Here is a 7,841-nt window from a genome sequence, read left to right as displayed (position 1 = left end):
TAATCTTTTAAACCACGCTAAGAAGGAAGCATATGATGACAAGGTTAATCACGTGTTCAAAGTCCTGTCTTAAGTTGTCTTTCCAGAGTGTGATTGGGATGTAGCACGACAGTGGGAGAGTGTTTATTATTTTTTCTTATTTTACCTGTTTGCAAAGTGAACAAATTATTAAGAAAGAATAAGTTATTTCTTTATAGTTATGATAAATTAGGTTTTAGTCCTTCTTTGGCCATAGTATTTGTGTCACTTTGGTTAATTTAATCTAAATTATTTTAATCTATGCTATAATAATAAGAATTAATACCTCATAGTGTTTCTATATGGAATGGATTAGGAATATTATTCTAGCTATGTTTATATATTCCATCTACCCTATTCTGTGTTTATAAATGTTATGTCATCAGCATAACTAATGAATAGTAGGAAAATAGCAAAAATAATTTTCAAAAATTATTTTTCACTATCACAACACTCTTATTCTTAGGTTATGGTGAGAGCTATATATTGAGGCTATTAATAATATTTGCTACTATGTTGTATAATGTTTATTACATGCAAAAAGTATTCTAAGTGCTTTACAGAAAAACTCAAATAACATTCAAAAAATTAAACTATCAACAACATTATTCTCTTATAGGTGAGACAGCTAAGGCAAGAGAGTTTGAGAGACAGGGTTTGATGGGAACTTTCACTGATGACTTTAAAAGCCATTGATTTATGCCATTATGCACACTGGCTTTCCATGAGCTAGACTCTTCATATTAAGGCCATGATTTGAACTGGGGAATTCAGGCAGAGAGTGACATGAGAAGGTCATTCACACCCTGGTGTGTCCACGAGAATAACCCTGAGGGTGGTCAGAACATCCGCAGTGTGGCTGCTGAGACAGTGGAAGTGCTGAGGTTCCTGAAGGCAGGAAGGAAAGGGTCAGGTGCTTACTGGAAGAGAGGCACTGTAGCCCTGGGAACTTTGCATTGGTCATTCCTTCTGATAGTCTAATGATTCCATGTAGAGAACTGTGAAGGGACCAGAAGAGGCAGGAAGGCGGTGGTAGGGGAAAGGGTAATGCCTGGGTTAATGTTAAGTGGGATTAACAAGAGGGTCAAACTACTGTGATACACTAAATTCTTCCCAAATATGACAATAACATTTTTGCCTAGAAAATAAATTAATTTAAGTCATTCAGTTGGAATGCATGCTTTAATTCTGTCATTCGTACTCAGAGGCTTATTTAATAAAGACCCTTTAGTTACCCATGGAAGCTATATCAGAAAAAGTGACACAAGATGAGTTACCTTTTGGATATGACACAGTATCAATGTTTCCAATATTTTTTGACACAAACCAGTGGTTTTTACTCTCACATCCATGAGATTTTTTTTTTTTTTTTGCACAATTAAATTACCAGTCCAAAGAACACTACTTGCCAAGGAAGGAGTTATTTTCCAATTGCACAGGTAAGTTAATTTTTTCAATAGAACCAAAGAGTTATACTTACTTTTTCATAGTTATTGGTAGTGATTAAAGTATTTCATAAATTTTTACTTACAATCCACATGTAGAGATTAGTGAAAGGTTATCATTGCAAATTTTTAAAGCACTTTGGTAACAAGCTCTAAAAATATTTTTAGTGATAATTTGAATTGGTTGTTTTTACTACTGAGAACTTTAAAATGGAAAGTAGAATTCTAAAAAGGATTTCCTTCATCATGGAGGCTTTTTGAAAGCACTTCATATATTAAAGAATGTACCATGTGAATTATATGAAAAAAATCTCATTTAAACTAAAGAGTGTTACTTGCTATCACCCATACTGAATATGAAATGTACTTTGGAGGCATTGAAGGATGAGCCCAGAGGAGATTTCTGTACAACTAGGAATTAGTGGGTGTTTTGTGAGAAGGGAAAGATTCATAGTTATGCATCTTCTATCAGAGTTCCTGAAGAAGATGGGAAATCCACACCAGTCAGTACACACAGGTTCTTTCCATCGGATGAATTATTCTGATATACATGGCACACAGTTCTGTAAAAATAAGATTAAATGCCGGTTATCATTAGTAGAACTCCAGTATTTTGTATAAGCTAATATTCTTTCACAGCATAAGAACAGTTTATTTAAAAAGTCTTTTCTTTCTCTGCAACCAAAGATAAAAAAATATCTTTTTCTTTTCTTCTTTATAATACTGAGAATCAAACCCTGGTCTACACACATACTAGGCAAGTGCTATAACATGAACGTGCATCCCCAAAACAGAGAGAACTTTTTAAAACATATATTAGGCATAAAAGAGGGGAATGATATTAGAAAATTACATTGTTATATTGTATGCATGTACAAACATACAACAAATCTCACCATTATGTCAACTATAAAACACCAATTAAAACTGGAAAAGAAAAAAATAACTGAGCACATTTCTCATTCTGAAAAATGCACAAAACTCACCAAATATAGCCACCTAATTATCACCATCATAAGTGAACAAATTACCTAACTAGACTTTTCTCAAGAAAAGTAGTGCGGTTATCTCACAAATATATTAAACAAAATTCAATATTAGCAGCAGGGAAATGTAAATCCAAAATCCACGGATATTTTTATTTGTCTATAGTGGAAATATAAAAATATAAATAGTATTAAATGCTGGCAAGACTTTGGGAGAATGCTTACATATTGATGGTGATATTGAAAATTAGTACAATCACTGTGGATATCAGCATTTTGATTCCTTGGAAGACAAGAAATGTAACCACTATGTGATCCTGCTATTCTACTCCTCACTGTTTGCCTAAAGCAAATGATATCAGGAAAATATAGTGATACATGCTCATCAATGTTTATAGTAACTCAATTTACAACAGCCAAGTCATGTATCCAGCCTAGGTGTTTATCAGCAGATGAATGGATAAAGAAATGTGGCATATAGACAGAATGGAATTCTTTGCAGTCAGGAAAAGAGTGAAATTATGTCAGTTGCTGAAAAATGGATGAAACTGAAGATCATCATACTAAGTGAAATAAGCCAGATTTAGAAAGTCAAGGATCAAATGTTCTAATACATGGAAGCTAGAAAGTGAATTTTACAGAGGAGATCTCATGTAAGCAGAGAGGAGATCAGGACAGTAGAGGTATGTGATCAAGGGGGCAAGGTGGGAGAAATGGAGAGAAAGGGGAAGAACTAGGGGACAAAATCGGTCAAATTGTGTTATATGCATATATGAATATAGCACTATGAATCCCACTATTATGTATGACTGTAATACACCAAGGAAAAACTCGTGGAAATAAGTAGAAGGAAGACCAAGGAGTAGAGGAAAGGGAAAAAGATAGGGAGGATGGAGGGAAAAGGGATTTAACTTGGTAATGAATTGGAACAAATCATGTGCATCTCTGAGTCTGTCCCAGTGAACCCTACTGTTTTGTATAAATACAATGCACTAATAAAAACATAAAAACGTAATTTGGCTGGATATAAAAACTAAAAAGAGGCAAGAACTTCAGATCAATGAACAAGAAGAAATATGTTAAAATAAACACACATTTATTCAATATTGTATTTGACAACCAAGGACTTTAAAGTAACGGTAATGATATCTTTAAGAAATGATTTAAAAGTTGATGAACAAGGATAAAAGGTTGAAAAAGTTCTCCATAGAACTGGAATCCACCCAAAATAATCCAATGAAATTGCACAATATCAAACATGAGCAACACATTATTGACCAAACTTAACAATTCACTGATTATCTGAACACAGAGAAGAACCTGAAAAGATACACACACACACACACACACACACACACACATACACATTGTACAATGAGAGCAAACATTTTAATTCCAATATAAATCCAAATAACTCATAACCATAAAGAACAGAAGGTGGCATTCTAATGAAACATAAGCAGGCGTGAGACTCAGGAGAAATTCACTCCTCAGTCCAAATCCAAAAGCTGACAATAACTAATGTTCCAGTTTGAAGATGATCAGCAGGCAGAGTCCTCTTTTACTCCGGGGAGGCTCAGGCACTTAGTTCTATGCCCTACTTCAAGTAAGGTCTCCCACATTAGGAGATGTGCTTTACTCAGATAATCCATCTTTTATTTTATTTTTTCTCTTCTAAGGACTCATAGGATTAGATTGGGCTACCTGTATGATCCGTCTATCTCAGGATTTAAAAGCTTAATCACCTGTGCAATGTCCCTTGTCCATGTGAGGCAACTTGTTTAGATGTTTAAGAGAGTCGATGTGGACATTTCTGGGGACTTTTGTCTTTCTACCATATCCCCGTGAAAAAGGAGAACTGATTGTTACAGTCTACATTTGGTTGCATCCCTAATGGACATAAATTGTTCAATGATGAAGCATATGACATTACAAATTGTGATATGGCTGTTTAAACTACTTAAGATTCAAACAATAATATTTTGATGTTAATTGATGGCTTTTATGTATTAATTTCAAAGAATTTCTGACCAGAAGAATAACATATAACTGAAAATCAAGAACTAAATTTATTGCATTAGTCAAGGTAAATAAGTCTGTTGTGTAAACATGTAGGTTTTCTCGAATACATAAATGTTGCTGTGAATGTCCTTTTCTTCAAAAACAGCATTGCATGAGTATCTAAACGAATTTAAACATGAAATACAGCACAACTAGAGATTCCTCCAAGAATTATATCCAAATCCAGCTAACACTTCAAATTTTTCTTAAAAAACTTTTTGGATCTTTGTTGTCCGAGGTGGATGTTTGTACCTTTTAATAATCCTGTGTGTTAATAAGAAATAGTCTGTTGTCACCATTTATTAAGTATAAATGTTATGAAAAAGTATATAAATGATATTTAACCATTCAACAATCTTCTCAGAAAATAAAGAATAAAATGCATTTATATGAAATACTGGGACAGCATTCTATACTGGCATTGTATTCCTGCTTACTACATTTCAAAAAGTAAACCACCACCAAATATTTATCTTCATTATCACAGTCACATCAGCAAGGTCTTTCTTATGCATCACCTGCCAAAATCCTAAAACAGATAAAACATTAAATGGGACATATATGTGTATGTGCATATAAATGAAATACAAGAATAAATTTAAAATCATGATAGGTAATTATTATATAGATAGTTTCATAAAGGAGAACTATAATTATTTGTAAAGAGTAGCTAGCAGTGTCTTGTACATGTGTGTATAACCATAGCTAAGGTTACAGTATGAAATAATTGACAGATGAACTAAAATATGAATCATTAAGGAAACTGCTGACTTGTTCATCAGATGGATGGATATTCCTCTTTCTGTTGATTGATACTCCTTTTCCTCCATAATGCCAACTAAAACATTAAGTGATTTAAGTACTTTAGAATGAGTTGTAAAGATGAAAGTAGAGGTAAACTGCTGCAATGCAACTGAGTAGACTTCATATACTTCTAAAAATAACATTCAAATTTTCCTTCAGTTTTATACTCATAGATATTTTGCAAAATATGAATATTTTTATGTAGCATAATAAATGCAAAATATAGTAAGAAAGATAAAATCATTAAAACAAATTATATGGGACCATGATAGCAAAGGAGGAATATATTCGAAAGAAAACCATTTGAGAAAGGTAGAACTGTTTTATCATGTGATCTGATAGTAAGATTTTAGAAAGAGACTTACATAAATACAAACTTTTTAAAGCTATTATACTGCAAGTATCACTTTTTGGTGCATAGGTATTTTAATGTTAACTGATGACAAACACAATTCTGGAGATTGACAGATATCTGTAGTAGGGCAAAGCAATATGCACTTATCCATTCATTCATTTAATAATTTCTAGGATACACAGTCATTACCAAACAAAGTTTGATCAATATGTCCTATGTGTTGTATAAAAAACATGGCAACAGATACAGGCATGAACATTCAGGCAAATTATATTTTTTAGTAAATTTAACTGACCATAGAAAACACTTTTAATTATTTTAATAAATTTATAGAGAAAATGTGAGGCACATTAATATTTTACATATGAGAATGTACTTTGTTTAGGTGGGGTCACAAAGATAGATGAATTTCCCTATGTAGATCTAGGAATAAAGTAAATTCCAGGCTAAAATTTAAATATAACAACAATACATCCTAAACTGGAAGACATTAACCTCTCAAATTTAGACTGTAGTGATGTGAAGTGTTTCTCTGAAAACTGTGACAATATGGGAAAATCACCTCAAGTAATCTCAAAACCACTATGTTTTAAGCAATAATCTTCTGAATGCAGCAATCACGTCCTGGTTCCTGAGGGTGCATATTCAGGATTGAACATGGGAGTCACTATGGTGTAGAACAGAGAGAGCAGTTTTTCAGTTCCTGCAGAATGGCTGAATTTGGGCCTGAAGTAGGTAAAGGAAGCTGATCCAAAAAATAAAACTACAACCAGCAGGTGGGAGGAGCAAGTGGAGAATGCCTTAGTGCGACCTTGGGCTGTTGGCAACCTCAGAATGGTGGCAATGATCTTGGTATAGGAGACAAGTATCAACATGAAAGGTACTGCCCCAACCAATATCACTACTACATAGACAGACGCCTCATGCACTGAGGTGTCCCCACAGGCTAGCTTGAGAATGGGGGGTATGTCACAAAAGAAGTGGTTGATTTGGTTAGTATGACAGAAATGCAGAGAGAATATCTGGCATGTTTGCCCTATCTGGACTGGCATTCCCCCAAGCCAGGAGCCAGCTGCCAGTAGATGGCACTTCTTTGGGTTCATGATTAGAGGTTGCAGATGGCCAGATAGCGGTCATAGGACATCACAGCCAGGAGGAAACTTTCCGCAGTTCCCAGTACAAGGAAGAAGCACAATTGGGTGGCACAGCTCAGTAGGGAGATCCTTCTATCCTTGGTCCAAAGGCTGACCAGAATCCTCGGGAGAGTGATTGAAACATAACAGATTTCCAATATAGAAAAATGTGCCAGGAAAAAATGCATGGGTTTGTGCAACGCAGGGTCCAGCCTGGTTATTATGACTATGAGACTGTTCCCAATGAGGATAACCATGTAAATGATGGAGAACACCCCAGGTAGAAAGCCTTGGAGGTTTGAAATTTCAGAAAATCCCAGCAGAACAAACTGCACCACTGTGGAGACATTGTCATCTGCTTCTTTCTCTTCATGCTTCATCTGTGGAAAGATTTAACCAAAGTACAAATCATTTCATTGTGTTGGGTTTTTGTGTTATCATGTATAATCAGTGATGATGAATGTTCTGAATTTCCTGGACCCTGAGGGAACAAAAACTATCACTTCCTGGTGTTCTGAGATTATAGTTAAGCATTTTTTTTTTAGAATAGATGAATGTACCCATATGAAAAATTTTTGTATTTTTTTCATTGTTATTGATATTACACTTCTTAGTCTACATGAGAATAGATATTAAATTTAATTTTAACATTCACTTGAACACAAAAACTCAATATCTCAATTTATATTAAATAAAGCAACGATTGCATTGTTCATTGGCCTTGTCTTTTTTTGAGAGGGATCTCAAAAGTATTTTCTACTTTTATCATTCCAAAATTAATTTTATTCTTCAAACAAATATTTTTGTCTGAGTTTTAAAATTGTTCTCAGAAATGAATAAAGTTAATTTTTATATGTTTTGTTTTAAATGTTGAGGATTTCCAAACTCCAGTTCAGCTTTGAATTTCTGTATTTCTTGGTAATTTTATTATTAAAAATAATAGTAAACTCTCTGTTATATATTATGGAAAATTATTTATCGATCACATATTTGTATTTACTTAGAATTTTTTAAAGTTGTAATTTATAAATTTTATTCA

General features: G+C 33.6%; 1 pseudogene; it reads right to left on the bottom strand.

Annotated features, from left to right (window-relative positions):
- Positions 1-6,251: 6,251 nt before the first annotated feature.
- Positions 6,252-7,182, bottom strand: LOC114084538 (olfactory receptor 10AG1-like; annotated as a pseudogene).
- Positions 7,183-7,841: the final 659 nt, after the last annotated feature.

This window comes from Marmota flaviventris, chromosome 9 (genome assembly GCF_047511675.1).
Source record: "Marmota flaviventris isolate mMarFla1 chromosome 9, mMarFla1.hap1, whole genome shotgun sequence".
Taxonomy (NCBI): domain Eukaryota; kingdom Metazoa; phylum Chordata; class Mammalia; order Rodentia; family Sciuridae; genus Marmota; species Marmota flaviventris.
The sequence above is the reverse complement of the archived record's forward strand: the minus strand, read 5'-3'. Positions and strand labels throughout refer to the sequence as shown.